Here is a 15,292-nt window from a genome sequence, read left to right as displayed (position 1 = left end):
TGATGCAAGTAAACTAGATTAATCAAGTAAACTGTGTTTTGTACTTTTAAATGTAGCAAAGGTGCGGGCCATCTAAGCTCTAAGAAAATCGAAAATCTCTGTTTCTCTTTGCTTAGGGAGTGTTAGATTTCGGTGAGAAAGGAAATACCGTAAAATCGCGCAAACAGTCGCATTAAATTTTAAAGCGCCGATATCTTGGCAGTGAATCGTTAAAGCGCGGATAGCGTGACCGGTCTATCCTCGTCAGGTGTTCTCCCGTCGCTTCGCCTCCGTCTAGGTTTAATTTCCCCTGTTCATATCCACAAGTATCGACTACTCTTTCCTTATTGGCTTCGGTTTGTCCGTAACGCTCTAATCTTCCATTTAACTCTGTTTTTTCTGGTTCCTCTTTTTGTCCCTGTTCTTTTGTCTAAAGTAACCCAGCTCTGCGTACTCCCCTTCCTTGTTCTTTTTCCATCCCGCTCGTCCTAGGTTTATGCGTCATCGTTATTCTCCCTTTAGTTATTTCTTAGCGTTCCTTAGTTTCTTTAGTTATCTAGTTATCATCGCCGTCACATTAGCCTGTTGGTCAGTTGTATGTTTGGTTAGTCAGTTCTGGTCTGGATGTTTTGTTTGCCTGGTTGCTTATTAGTTATACAAACATTATGCAAATATATCAGGATGGCAGACTTAGGATTTATCATACATACACTAAAAAAAACCCCACCTGCTTCAAAAGTCCAGTAACAACCTCAACTCTGACAGCTTGGTGGAAACTCCACAAACTCCACTTTTATGAAATGTAATTTCACCCCTTTGGAACAGCCACAAGCTCATTATAAATAAGAAAATCCCACATAAATCCATAAATAATAAATCCCTTTGCCTCATAGATTTATAAAGGCCTTGCACATCTCAACATATATTCCATAATAACTCTTGTCTCAGTCTAGAAGGAAGAGAAACAGACACCAAAAGAGAAGAAAAGACTGTAATAGAACAACAAGAATGGAATGATTCTAATGTTCTAGAATGGAATGATTCTAATGTTCTAGAATGGAGCGATTCTAATGTTGTGAGACAGAATTGCTCTGAGCTAACTTGAAGTGTTCTTTACTAAAATATAAACCTGCAGAGACACACAAACACTCACTCTCACACACACACACACACACACACACACACACACACACACACACACACGCACGCAGAGATGGAGTGAAGGAGACAACCTGAAAGCTCAAGTAAAATAGACACAAAAGAGAATAATCTGTGATATGTTTGAAATAAAAAAAACAAATAGAGCATAAACGCTTTAAGATGCGTGTGTGTGTGTGTGAGAGAGAGAGAGAGAGAGAGAGTGTCCATGTGTATGTATCTGAGAGGGTAATGGTCTGGCGGAAAAGACACATGGATACGCTCCAAGTGGTTTACAAAAGAAAAGGTGATTATTGGCTCCCAGTGCTCCGGTGCAAATGAAAAACCACATCAAATCAAAAGCAACAAAAAATATTCAAAAAAAGAACAATTTTACAAGTTCTGTGAAAAATATAACAATTGTAAATTCTCTGATATCAATCTTCAAAACTTCAAAGCATCACTCTTGAATGGTCCTCACTAAAGAATCATTTCCATTCATGTTAACAATCACATCAATAAAGGTTAACCAAACAACAAACATACATTTAAAAATATACATACATACACAGCATATGTGCATCTCAAACACAGAGTCCATATTGTGTGGAGGGTACCTCCATCCCAGAGAGAGGGTGAAAGAGAGAGAGACTGCGTGTGTGTGTGTGTGTGTGTGTGTGTGTGTGTGTGTGTGTGTGTGTTTGAGAGAGCATATATGCCTCTCAAACACAGAGTCCATATGAACACATTATGGTGGAGGGTAGCTCCATCCCAGAGAGAGAGGGTGTGTGTGTGAGTCCATATGAACACACTGTCCACCAGTTGTCTGCTACATTCTTATTAAAGAAGGTTGCCATGGCAATAGCACTACTCTCTCTTCATCCTGGTCTTTTTCTCTCTTTATTAACTGGAAACAAACAAGCATGAGTATTTTATATCCTAGCCATTTCCTCAAATTTAACTAAGCTAATATTAGCCTCATGCTGCCTGTGATCTGATGTAATGTAAAAACACAAGGGAACTGTGTGCAGTTGTAAAAGTGTCCTGTAATGTGTCCAGAACCTCAGTTGTACTGCTTTAAATGTATATCAGATTTTTAAGGGTTCGCCATTGCAGAGATTAGAATTACTGGGGTTTACAGTGTTTCTCATACATAGGCTGTAATTGGGCTAAATGCCCAGGTAGATAAAATCACTCAGTTTCAACTGAAAATCTTTCAATAAAATGCCATATTTTACTAATTTCAAACTAAGTAATTTTGGCCACACCCCTGTCTGAATTGTGTCAGTTGGGCGGCACTAATTTTACCATGGCCAACCTGACAAACCATTGGGGGAGCCCTTATAAATGCCCCTCCACAGTAATAAACCTAATGACCATAGCAACATGGACAGGTCATGTGATTGACCAGTGAGAGTGTGGAAAATAGGTGAAATATAGATGGCCAATGGGAACCACAAACATTACTGAGTACTGATACAGATGCAGAACCAAAACAGTATTCAATATTTCCAATTAATAATCTCATTATAGCCAGGCCTGTCTAATCACAGGACACATAACTAACTAGCTCTGGAAAATTTAGACACATTTACAAATCACTGTACAACAATCAAATAAGAATGATCAATATTTCTCTACAAATATATCCACAGACTTACTGTTGCAGACTTATTATATAATTACACTTATTCATTAGGTTAACATTATGCAGCAAATTTCCATGTACAGTTATTTGGTTGTACCATAGTACTACAGCCTAAACCATCTAATGAGGGGGAATGTTAACTGTTACAGTACTTATATGGCAGAGAAAGAACAGTATCAGGTGCACTGTATGTGTCTTTTGAACTTTACACATACAGTATTGCAACACTTGGACTGACGCTTTTTACATATATTTTGTTCCACAAAGAAAATTTCCAAATAATACCACAGTATTACTTGCAAGATGCTTTATTGAGACCACATCCAGATAGTCTGTAATGAAAGGGTAAATACTGTTTAGCTCAGGAGATTTGCTCAGCCCACTAGAACAGAGCTTGGTTTATGAAGTAGTTAAAACAACCATACTTAGAGCCTAAAGCATACTGACAACATTTACATGCAAGTTAAATGCCAGCCAAATCTTTTGTTTGATAAATGTTGCATGGACAACTGTTTTGGGAATTTTGAAGAGTTCATTGGAACTCATTCTACTCTAGATTTTAAGACTTGTCTACTTTCCCATTTTGGTGTACTACTCAATGACAATCCCCCACAATCTCGAGAAAAGTACAACCTCATATATCCCTGCCAAAAACAGTTAATAGAACCCTGAAACCCACCACTACTGTGTCAAAGAGATGGGAATGCTTTTGTTACCTCTAAATTGGACATTTGATTGCTGCTTGTGTCATGTTAAAGTGCCAAAACAATTACTTCCAAACCCCAAGGAAAGTGAGCACTGTCAGTGGCATGGAAAATAACCCTAGTGAGCGTTGTCACTGTCCTGGAAAATAACCCTGGTGTTTATTTTGGTAAGGGTGAGCGATAAGGAGGTGGACATTTGTGCGGAGAAGAGCGAGATTTATTGTGGGCAAATCAAAAAGATAAATGAAGGCAAACAGGTGAAGCAGACTATAACAGAGACTAGGAAACACGAAGGCTAAACAAAATAGGCTAACAACAATGAAGGCTTTGAAACACAGATTCAAATAAACATACATGCATGAATTCAAAAAACAACCACAAAGAAACACATTCAGTGAACAACAAAAACACTGGGAACATGACAGGGTTTAAATACATGAACTTAACAAGGTAGAAACGAGGGACAGGTGTAAGCAATCAAACAAGGGGCGGAGAAAACGAAACTAAGGCATGGAGCTAAAATGCACAAGACAGGGAAAACATGGAACACAGAAGCTGGGAGGCACTAATCATGACAATTTTATTACACTTTATTAGAAACACCTTGTACCTACACACACTGGACACTTTATTAGAAACACCTTGTACCTGCACTCACTGGACATTTTATTAGAAAGGTCACATGTAGACCCTACCCCACAAGTAGTAGACCATTATTGTGTTAAAGATCACATGTGGAAGACCATTATTGTGTTAATGGTTACATGCAGTAGACTATGATTGGGTGCAAAGGTATTGCTCATCCTTTTCTCCAGCTATCACCACAAGTATAATTCAGACCTGTGGTAAACACTAAAGCTCTCGCTTGCATTTTACTGTGAACTTTGTGTTAGAACATGTAAGAACACATTCAGATAGCTCCCTCCAGTGTGATTATACTGCTTGCTATATGAACTCAGTCTAGCACAGTGGGTCATGATTTAATTTATCCAGTTCTGGGGAATGTGGTAATTGGTGGCTGGGTGTGAGACTTTGGTAGGGTCAGAAGAGTAGCAGTTGTACTGTATGATAGCTGATGATTTTGTCCTCCAGCTCCTGAATAAACAGTATCAGTAAAACTAGTGTTATACACAGATGATTTTAACACTGGATAATCCATTAAACATAACTGAGGACTGAACTGAACTGTGGGATTGGGTGGTCATGTAGACAATATGGTTTATAAAAGAACATAAGCATCATATTAACTGAGCTATCAGCTATTATCAGCTAAATTCTAAAAAGGCTTTACGGTGAAACATGAAGCAGTAAAACTTCAGAGTCTCATCATGATCTGTGATCTAAACACACTCTAATGATAAGACTCTTCTCCCCCTCACACACACACACACACACACACACACACACACACACACACATAGTTGTGGCCAAAAGTTTTGAGACTGAGACAAATTTTGGTTTTCACAAAGTTTACTGCCTCATTTCTTGTTAGATACTTTTGTCAGATGTTTATATGGTACAGTGAAGTACAATTATAAGCATTTCATTTTCAAGTTTTTTAAAACCTTTTATTGACAAATACAACCAGTTTAAGCAAAGACAATATTTACAGGGTTGACACTTCTTTTTTAAGACTCCTTTGATTTTTCTGGGCAAAATCAAAGTATCTGAAAAAAAAACTGAGGCAGTAAAATTTGTGAAAAACTAAATTTGTGTCTCAAAACATTTCGCCACAACTGTACACATATACAGACACTTACACACCTTGAATACTGACTCCAGTTTTTCTCTGGAAATCCTTACAGGCTTCTTGTGGGCACTGCTGACAAAAAACAACTTTAATGAAAAATCTAGTTTATAGAAATGAATACATTTTACATTTGTGCTTTTATATGTGATGATGTGATAGTGGTAGCTCAGTGGTTAAGGTACTTGACTAGTAAGGTTGCTGGTTCAAGCCCTACCACCATGTTGCCACTGTTGGGCCCCTGAGTAAGACCCTTAACCCTCAAGTTGTACTCAATCATAATTGCAAGTTGCTTTGAATAAAAGTGTCAGCTAAATGCTGTAAATATGACACATGTAATTACTCAAATACTGTACTGACAGTAGAGCAGAATAAACACAGAGAACCTGTCCCTGGCCTTCATGCTGGTGATTTAGAATAATGTTTCTGTGAATAATGCTTCAGCAGATACTTTATTAGAAACAGCTTGTACCTGCAGTCACTGGACTTATCTAACTTATATTTTATAGTTCACTCTTACAGACTATAGGTCATCTTCTGACATTAGAGGGGGACTGATGACAAAGTACCACTGATTCATTTGTCTTCATCCATATCAGATAGATTAAGCTCTTTCTCCTTTTCTCCTAAAACTAAAACACATCTGTGGTGAATCCTTCTTATTAGTTTGACCTGTAGAGTTGTAATATTGTTTATGGTGGATAATTTAGATTAAAGAAGACTTTTAGTCTGACAAAATAATCCAGTGGTGAAGGTTTCATTTCAGCCTTCAGCTGCTCTCACCACCCAACCTAACTTATGAACATCTTTATGTTAAATCACACACAATATATGTGCCACCGAGCTAACTCATCATATGAGTCTTTATGCTAAATTATAGACAGGATGTGTTACACAAGCATTGTCAATAAATAATTAAATGCAAAAAGAAAATTATATGCAAAATATTCTTACCATGAACACTTTGAATGACAATAAGTACATTTTAAACAAACATTTCCAAATTATGGGTTATGCACGCGCAGACCGTACCACATGACTTGTGGGCGGGGGTGTCCCGTGACAACTGGTAGCCTGAAGGTTGCCAATTCAATTCAATTCACTGCTGGCATGTTGCTACTATTGGCCGCAGAGCAAGACAGAATTAGAGTGTTTAAATTGTATCAGCCCTTCTGTGTAAAATGTATCCGGTAATAAAATCTGAGTCAGTTCAAAATCCAAGCTCACAACACTTATCTACTACACTTTGACACTTCCGTGATGAAACATTCTTAGCTGTTACTCTAGACCTAGTTATTGAGAATAAAACTTCACTCCAAAACACAGAATGAGAAAAATATACTCAAAGTAAACTGGCATCCGTTAATTCACCAATAAATCCATCAGTATCACGTGTTCATGGGTAATTAATATTCAATCTGCACTCTGTCTCTTCTCCTTTGTTACAGCACATTCCACATTCTCTGTGGCAGATCCTCCCGAAGGCAGCCAATCACCACTAAACAACAGACCAACCGGTGTCAGAATATTAGCACTCTCCATCTGTTAACTCCTGATTACCACCCTTAAATAAACCCACACCTTACATAAGATTAGATTTTACTCAAATGATTGATTAGCTTCTTGATACCCCCCCCCCCCACGAGTCTTTAGTCATGAATCTCAAGGCTTTCAAAACAAGTTAGAAGTTTGATTCACTTTGTCTTTTGAGCACAAAACAGATACTGTGTCTCAGTTAAATCCACTGTGCTGTTCTCGCTCATTTTATTTTAATTAAACCCACTGTGCTGATCTTGATTAAACCCACCGTGCTATCAACAGGCTATCGACACAACAGACTTCTGGACAGTGACATACTGTGTTCACATGCACTTTTAAACACATCTACATCTTTAAGAAATGACTGCTGGTTTGAGTATCTGTAGAAATTAACGTCAAAGAAAACACAAAAATGATCAGAAAGTGCCTAAGTCGGCCATTAGTAATGACCAAATCCACAGTCTTACCCTGAGTAGACTCTCTTACAACAGACCAAGAATATCAAATAAACCAGAAAATCTGTTGGCAATTTTGACCTTAACATTATCTAAGAGGATGTTAAAATAAGCAGTTATGATGAAAAGGTCATAATTGGTGGAGATTGACAGTAGTTCAGTAAAGTCATCGAGTGAATTTATACAGAATTTTGGAGTCTCTGTGTGATTATAATAAGATTCTGGTTCTACATTTCAGTATAAATAGGGGTATTTAAACACACACACACACACACACACACGCACACACACGTACGTCCTCTCTCTCTCTCTCTCTCTCTCTCTCTCACACACACACACACACACACACACACACACTTGCACTTCCTCTCTCTCTCTCTCACACACACACACACTTGTACTTCCTCTCTCTCTCTCTCTCTCTCTCTCTCTCTCACACACACACACACGTACTTCTTCTCTCTCTCTCACACACACACACACACACACACACACACATACACACACAGACACACACACTTGTACTTCCTCTCTCTCTCACACACACACACGTACTTCCTCTCACACATACACTTGTACTTCCTCTCTCTCTCTCTCACACACACACACACACACACACTTGTACTTCCTCTCGCTCTCTCTCACACACAGACAGATAATAGGTCTTCCTTTCTTACTCTCGCTTGCTTGCACATACAAAAACAGAAAATAGTTCTTTTTATGTTTTGTATTTTTAATGTGAAAAAGTCACAATTATTTTACAGTGAAGGAGACGGTACATCTCTGTCTCAGCCTCACCTGTCATGCAGTGACCACATATTCTCTTCTCTTTGGACAGTCAGGTCTTCCTGTCTCTGGCCTTTTCTATAGCTAGACTTTTGGTCACTGAGTCTGTACTTGGTTAGGATCTGTCTCTGCTTTGTAGCTGACACTAAAGAGATATCCTGCCAATTGATACTCCCTGTTTAAGGCCTGACAACACTCTTATTTACTTTGAGTTTTAGCTTCATAGTCCCAGTGTTCCACATGGTTCTCTTCACTTTGATTCAGGATCTGATTTTGTTTTAGATGTGGTGGTAAAGCAGTGGTGGGTGGTGAGAAGCTGGTCTGCGGTAGTTTAGTAGCAGATCAAAGCAAAGACAGGAGATTTATACATACCCGACTAACACCAAATCTTTACAGATAGTATAAAGACTAAGAGTAGTTTAAGGCTTTTGGATATTTCTAGTGCTTTGTGTATACTAACCGGTTTTCCCCTCAGTTTTGCAGGAAGAAAGCGGCTTCACATTTGTCTTAAGTAACCTGTTTGGCCTGTTACACCACCTTCCCTGAGGCAGTCAATCACCTTTAGTCAACAATCAGGCTAACCATCAATGGACACCTTCACACCAGTGCTAACGCTCAGTCTGTTAACCCCTCATTACCTCCCTTGTGTAAATAAACCCACCCCTTGCATAAGATTAGCCAGATGTTTTATTCAAACATTCTTAGTATCTCCCCACCCCAGTCTTAAGTGACAAATCTCGAGGTTTTCAAAACAAGTTAGAAGTTCAATTCGCTGTGTCTGTTGGGCACAACACAGATACCGTGTCTCAGTTAAACCCACCATGCTAATCTCAATCATCTTATTTTAATTAATCCCACCATGCTGATCTATATCATTTTTTTAAATGAAACTCACTGTGCTGATCCCTAAACGTTTGGGTTCAGTGTACAGCTGTTGTTGAGGTTCTAGTTCATAATCCTTGAGAGATGAGACCATGGACGAGTACAAGTCTGCGGCATACAGAGTGCGCAGGGCGGTGAGGGAGGCAAAGCAGTGCTACGGGAGGAAACTAGAGACACAGTTCCAGCAGAGCGGCTCTAGATCCCTGTGGCAGGGACTACGGACTACAGGAGCCACCCTCCGGACTGATGAGTGCGGATGAGTCTCTGGCAAACGAGCTAAACACATTCTTCGCCACAACCGCTCCACTGATGATGCAATTGCACATCTGCTCCACACCACACTGACGCACCTGGACAAAGGGAGGGGTAATTATGTTAAAATGCTGTTTGTCGACTACAGTTCAGCGTTTAACACTATTATCCTCTCCCTACTCATTACTAAGTTGGAGGATCTAGGACTGCATACATCCCTGTGCGACTGGAGCTCCAATTTCCTAACAAACAGACCACAATCAGTACGGGTGGGCAACTATACCTCATCCACCCTCACCCTCAGCACTGGAGCTCCTCAGGGTTCTACTGCTCTACTCACTATACACCTACGACTGCACAGCCACTTCCAGCTCCACCATCATTGTCAAGTTTGCTGATAACACCGTTGTCATGGGCCTGATCTCGGACAATGATGAGAGGGCCTACCTGGAGGAGATTAAACACCTGGAAAACTGGTGCCAGGAAAATAATCTCCTCCTAAACGTCAGTAAGACAAAGGAGCTGATCGTGGATTGCAGCAAGAAGCAGGAGTGGCACTACCAACCTGTGAGGATCAGTGGAACCACGGTGGAGAGAGTAGATAGATTCAGGTACCTTGGTGTTCACATCTTGCAGGACCTGTCCTGGTCCCGCCATACCAACTCCCTGGCAAAGAAGGCTCGTCAGCGTCTTTACCACCTCAGATGCCTGAGAGACTTCAGACTGCCCTCCAAGGTACTGTGGAACTTCTACACCTGCACTATCGAGAGCATCCTCACGGGGAACATCACAGTCTGGTTTGGGAACAGCACCAAGCAGGACAGACAAGCACTCCAAAGCATGGTGCGTTCAGCAGAGCGCATCACTCATACAGAACTTCCTGACCTGTAGACCATCTACTACAAGCGGTGTCAGACCAAGGCCAGGAAGATTGTGAAGGACCCCACCCATCCCAACAAGAGGCTCTTCTCTCTGTTGAGGTCAGGGAAGTGCTTTCGCTCCCTGAAGACCAAGACAGAGAGACTGAAGAGGAGTTTCTTCCCACAGGCCATTTGAGCCTTGAATCAGGGAAACTGATAAACTGTGGGGACCACCACCACCATGTAACATATAACTGTAAATATGTTCATTTACCACCATGTAACATATAACTGTAAATATGTTCAATTACAAGATGGAACTGTACATTGTGTACATACATATATACATATCCATATATACATTGTATATTGTGTATATAAACATAATATACATATATTGTACATACATTGTTAATATATTTTTGTATATATATATATATATATATATATATATATATATATATATATATATATATATATATTTCTCTATGCACCCCTGTTTTTCTTTTTCCTCAGTTTGGACAGAGCACTCTCAGCCATTTCACTGCGAGTTATACTGTGCATGACTATGTATGTGACAAATAAACCAAACTTGAAACTTGAAACTTGATCTAGCACTGTTTACCTCACAATTAAATGTAAAAATTGTATACAAATGCTGTAGTGGATTTGAACTTTGTTTTTCTCCACTAACACTCAGCTTTAATGCACTCTTTTTTAATGTTGTTTACTTTCTTGGCATGGAGATCTTTTATGGAGATGTGTTTGACCAAAGTCCTAGACTTTACTAGTGCATCGGTATTCCTGACATTCCAAATAAATTTAAAAAAATGAAATGACCCAGGAGCACATCAACAGACTTTTGGACAGTGACATACTGTAACTATAGCCTTCGGAAAGGGTTCAAATGTGCTCTATTACAAGCATCTACATCTACATTTAAAAAAAAAAACTGTAGAAACTAATATGTCAAAGAAAGTACAAAAATGATCAAAATTATATCGATTGCCTAATCGTTAACCAGAATATTAGACATGTCAGCCCTTAGTGATGACCAAATCCACAGTGTTACCCCGAGTGTGTGTAGACTCTCTTACAAGAGACCAAGAACATCAAATAAATCAGAAAGTTCTGTAACATTTTTGTGTTATCTAAGAGGTTGTTAAAATAAGCAGTTATAATATAAAGGTCAAAATTGATGGAGATTGACAGAAATCATTGATTGAATTTGTACACTATTTTGGAGTGTCTGAGGTGTTCAAAATAGTTACACAGTGAAATCTCTTTGCTCTGAAATGTGTCTGCAAATAAATCCGCTGTTCTGTCTTCTCATACCAGTTTGGCATGTGTTCATAAAACTCTAGCTGGGAAGGGGAGTTTGGGGTTGGAAGGGGCAGTTTGGGTTGGGAGGAGCAGTTTCAGTGAGAACTGTTGCACTACTGCCTGTTGTTAACTATGTTTCAGTGACACGTATTAAATATAGTTTGAAAACACTATAAAACATTTGTTGACCAGAGATGTAATGTTAAAAAGGGTCACCTTTGTTCTGGTAATGGAGCCCCTGGACCAGTGTGAGAATGATGTGCTACAGATATCATACTAGATGGGTTTCCTGTAGTAGTGTCAACGTTCCTTTGATTATTGATTTAAACAACCTTTGTTTACCGGACATCAGCTAGTGTAAAACACAAAATACAACACTTAGAAAATGGAAAGTGTCATTGTACTGACACAGTTATCTAGCATGTACAGCTGGTCTGAATATCATTAGCTAACTACATTTTGTGTTTACAATTTAGGTGAAAAATAGTAACTAATATTAGTAATCTTTTCTCATAATATTGTGGTTCAGAAAAATGCTGAAACATTGGTAGGCCTCACCTCGAATACAGGTTTTTGTCCTAAAGTCATTAAATCATTTGATCATTTGGACATTAAGTGTAGATTCCACCAAAACTTAAGGTGAGTGGGTGGATGTTGGGGGTTTATCCTTTGATCTGTCTTCAGTCAAAATTTTGACAGAACATGTAGGAAATACATTAAGATAAGCGGCGGATTGAAACTGCAAGAGTCGTAGAGCTCATGAAGGTGAAAGAGCGCCATCTAGCGGTGAAGCTGGTGGTGACATAAGGGACTCCTGACGTGATCACTAGACACGAAACTGCGACTCCTGTAGATTACCGCAACTCTTTCTTCCTTAGTGTTCTATACATTCTCTTCATCGTTTAAAATAGGCTGCTAGATTTCCATTAAATATATTTAAAATTCAGCAGCAAACATTCTGTCTTGTTCTGCAGATATGGCTGACAATAACTGTAATTCTGGGTTTGGCTGTTACAGTATCTAGCAGTCTGTTGGTGTGAAGTTTAAACGTGTGAAGCTGTGAATGGTGTCCATCTAAAAAGAACTTCAGTTCTTTGCCCTGCCCTCAGGTCTTCTGGTGTTGACCTTCTGTCTGTCCCTACGTTCAGACTGGTCAGTGGTGGATGTAGACTAGTTCAGTACTAGGACCCCCAACTGTGGAACTCTCAACCTGTAATGAAGACTTGATCATTATCTTGAAACTAAGATCATGTAATATTTTATGATGTTGCTCTCATTTTAAGAAGGAATGACATCAAATGTCAAAATTCGTACCCCACATGAACCAAAGATCTCTCTATAAACAGCTTAAACTGCATTCACTATACTGCATGTGACTCCACCTCTGTTCGTGCTTGGAACATTACACATTAACATTAGTGTATGGGAATTTAATATCGAAAGATTTATTTCATATGTTCTGATCCCTTCCTTGTGCAAGTAATTTCTTATTATAAGATTACGGGCTTGGCCGCACTCCTAGCGTCCATGTTTCCATGGTTTCCCTGTATCATATCTTTGTTTTGATTTACTTCCTTGTTTGTGATTCCATTCCTTAGTTTCATTTTCTCCGCCCCTTATTTGCACCTGTGTCTTGTTTAGTGTTTATTAGATCATGTATTTTAGCCCTGTGTTACTTTCGTCTTGTTGCTGTTCATTGTAAGCCCGTATGTGAATTGAAGCATGTATGTAATTCCTAGCCTGTATGTGGTTTCTAGTTTGTGTTAAAGCCTAGCCTTTGTTCGTTTTCACGGTTTCGCTATCTGTTATCTCTAGTCTTAGGTATTTGTTCTTATCATTGCTTGTGTTTTTGTTATAGCCTGCTTCTCCTTTTTCATAGTGTTTTATTTCATTTAGTTTAATCATGTATTTTTGGACTTTCCATGTTGGTACTTTGACCCTGGACTGTTAAAATGACTCTCACTCTGGGTTTACACCTCCTGAGACACAATCTTTTGTTCCAATGTGATTCCAATTTGTTCAAAGATTTTCCAAAACGCTAGCGTCCTCTCATTGGCCTGTTCAAAATTATTTTCAAAAGTCCGCAGAGCTCCACTGGTCTGTTAAAATTTCATTCTCGATTTTTCATTGGCTATCCCGTTGCCGTCCCATCGCTGTCACACTTGTCGCTCGCTAATAAGCTCACTCGTCCAGGTCATTTATGTACAAAATGCAGGGTATCTGACTGACTATCTGGCTAGTTAGATATAACATTAAAATGATTTATTTAAATATACCCAGGTAGCTTGCGTGTGTGTCTAAAGTGGTGCTTTACAACTCGATATCGACCATATTGCTGCATTGTATGTATTGCAGACGCACAGCGGTGTGCTGCATTCACTAAGCAAAATGTGACACCAGTTTGCACGCTTATGTTCTTTTGGACAGAATGAATTTCAAGCCCACATACAGGTGGCAGGCATCCATTGAGCTCAAATTCCAGCCTTCTTGTGATGATTTGGGGGGGGGGGTGTCACCTCCACTGCATTCTGGACCCTCCTGGGGTCGTCCTACAGATGTGCTTCGCGATGAGGACCTTCCAGAGCTGGAGGACAAGGGCTTTGTGGATATGAGGTTGGTTGAGTCTGCAGACCCCATGTACTCCAAGCACAGCCTCGGGCCACTGCTGCCTATCCATTGTGTCCACAGTGGGGCCTCATTCTCTGGCTGGCTCGCCTCGTATTCAGCCGGATCCTCCATGTCCAGGCCGACCAAGAAAACTCCCTGATGGCCAGGTTGCTACCCAGACTTAGACTTTGTCTGGGGATGAGGAGGACGTAAGTATATTGAAGTTCTTTCTATTCACTTTGTGTTTACATGTACAGTACAACACAAGTCCTAATCAAATCAAAGAAAATTGTCTTCACCTATTTGAGTGGTTTAAATGTTTGGGCTTCAGTCACAAAGTGTCACTGTGGTAAATCTTCTGTTATGTACTAAGCCTTTTCTATGGTGCCATGTCTGTATTTTTTCTCTCTCATTTCCAGGAGAGCCTGGGACCTGATGGTGTTCCAGGCTACCATCACGTAGTAAACCTGGCCAACAGTCTGGTGGAGCTGCATCAGCAGGCCTTTGTGACACAGCAGAGGGTAGACGGCATCATTGGTCTCTGACAAAAACCGCCAGATTGACTACGGTGTCATCAGGGATGTAGTCCTGGGCAGCCCCGACCTCATGGCCAGGACCCATATTCAGCTTTGAGTTGAATCATCACATACTGACCCAGTAGTGAGTTACTTGCTCTTATATTGATCTTATTTGCACTGTGGACTGTACTGGCTGATTACTAACAGGCTGTGCTGCATTTTTTTATTACAGGTGCAATGCCAGGAAGAAAAAGCAGGAACAGGATGTTCTGCGCCAGAGTGTTGGCCAGTCCAGAACTCCCATGGTGGCCCTGGAGCCCCACCCTCCCGTGCTGAGTAAGCTCCCGGAGCATCTGACTCATGGACACCCTGCCTTTGACTTCAACATCTAGCCGGATGCATCCCCCAAGTCTGCTCCACCAAATACGTTTTGCAGACAAGTTGGTTTTACTTGTTGATAGTAGATGGATTACTGTATGATATGAAAAATATAACGATAGTAGCTATTATTGCATATCATGCTTTTATGTCAAATGCTATTAGTGTGTAAGTGTTTATTGACAAATAGGCTAAACAAAATAAATTAGATTGGGCATACATATTGGTCAAGATCTAATTTTTGTTCTCAAGTGTTGTAAAACTCAGAGAGTAACATATAGTGAACAGAGAAGGCGTCAAATGCAGTAATGTATAGTTTATTCTGGTAAGGGCAATCCAAGTCATAGTCAACCACAAGCAGAAGTAAATAACTGAAGACAATCCAACCCGGCATACAACTCCAATAGGGAACAGGCAAAAGGGGCAAAATGACAGGCAGAGATCAGAGTAAATGGAGAAAACATAAGATATCCAAAG

At 39.9% G+C, this 15,292-nt stretch overlaps 2 long non-coding RNA genes across 2 annotated transcripts; one reads left to right on the top strand and one right to left on the bottom strand.

Annotated features, from left to right (window-relative positions):
* Window positions 1-3,148: 3,148 nt before the first annotated feature.
* On the bottom strand, window positions 3,149-7,369 carry LOC145659677 (uncharacterized). The gene is made up of 3 exons (XR_014125769.1): window positions 7,222-7,369; window positions 5,233-5,287; window positions 3,149-4,563 (listed from the first exon to the last, which is right to left on the bottom strand). It is a non-coding gene; the product is annotated as an uncharacterized LOC145659677 (long non-coding RNA).
* A 6,668-nt stretch (window positions 7,370-14,037) lies between these two features.
* Window positions 14,038-14,918, top strand: LOC145649972 (uncharacterized). The gene is made up of 3 exons (XR_014116651.1): window positions 14,038-14,128; window positions 14,339-14,579; window positions 14,670-14,918. It is a non-coding gene; the product is annotated as an uncharacterized LOC145649972 (long non-coding RNA).
* Window positions 14,919-15,292: the final 374 nt, after the last annotated feature.

This window comes from Electrophorus electricus, chromosome 1 (assembly GCF_041902795.1).
Source record: "Electrophorus electricus isolate QZ-2024a chromosome 1, ASM4190279v1, whole genome shotgun sequence".
In the NCBI taxonomy this organism is placed as follows: domain Eukaryota; kingdom Metazoa; phylum Chordata; class Actinopteri; order Gymnotiformes; family Gymnotidae; genus Electrophorus; species Electrophorus electricus.
The sequence above is the reverse complement of the archived record's forward strand: the minus strand, read 5'-3'. Positions and strand labels throughout refer to the sequence as shown.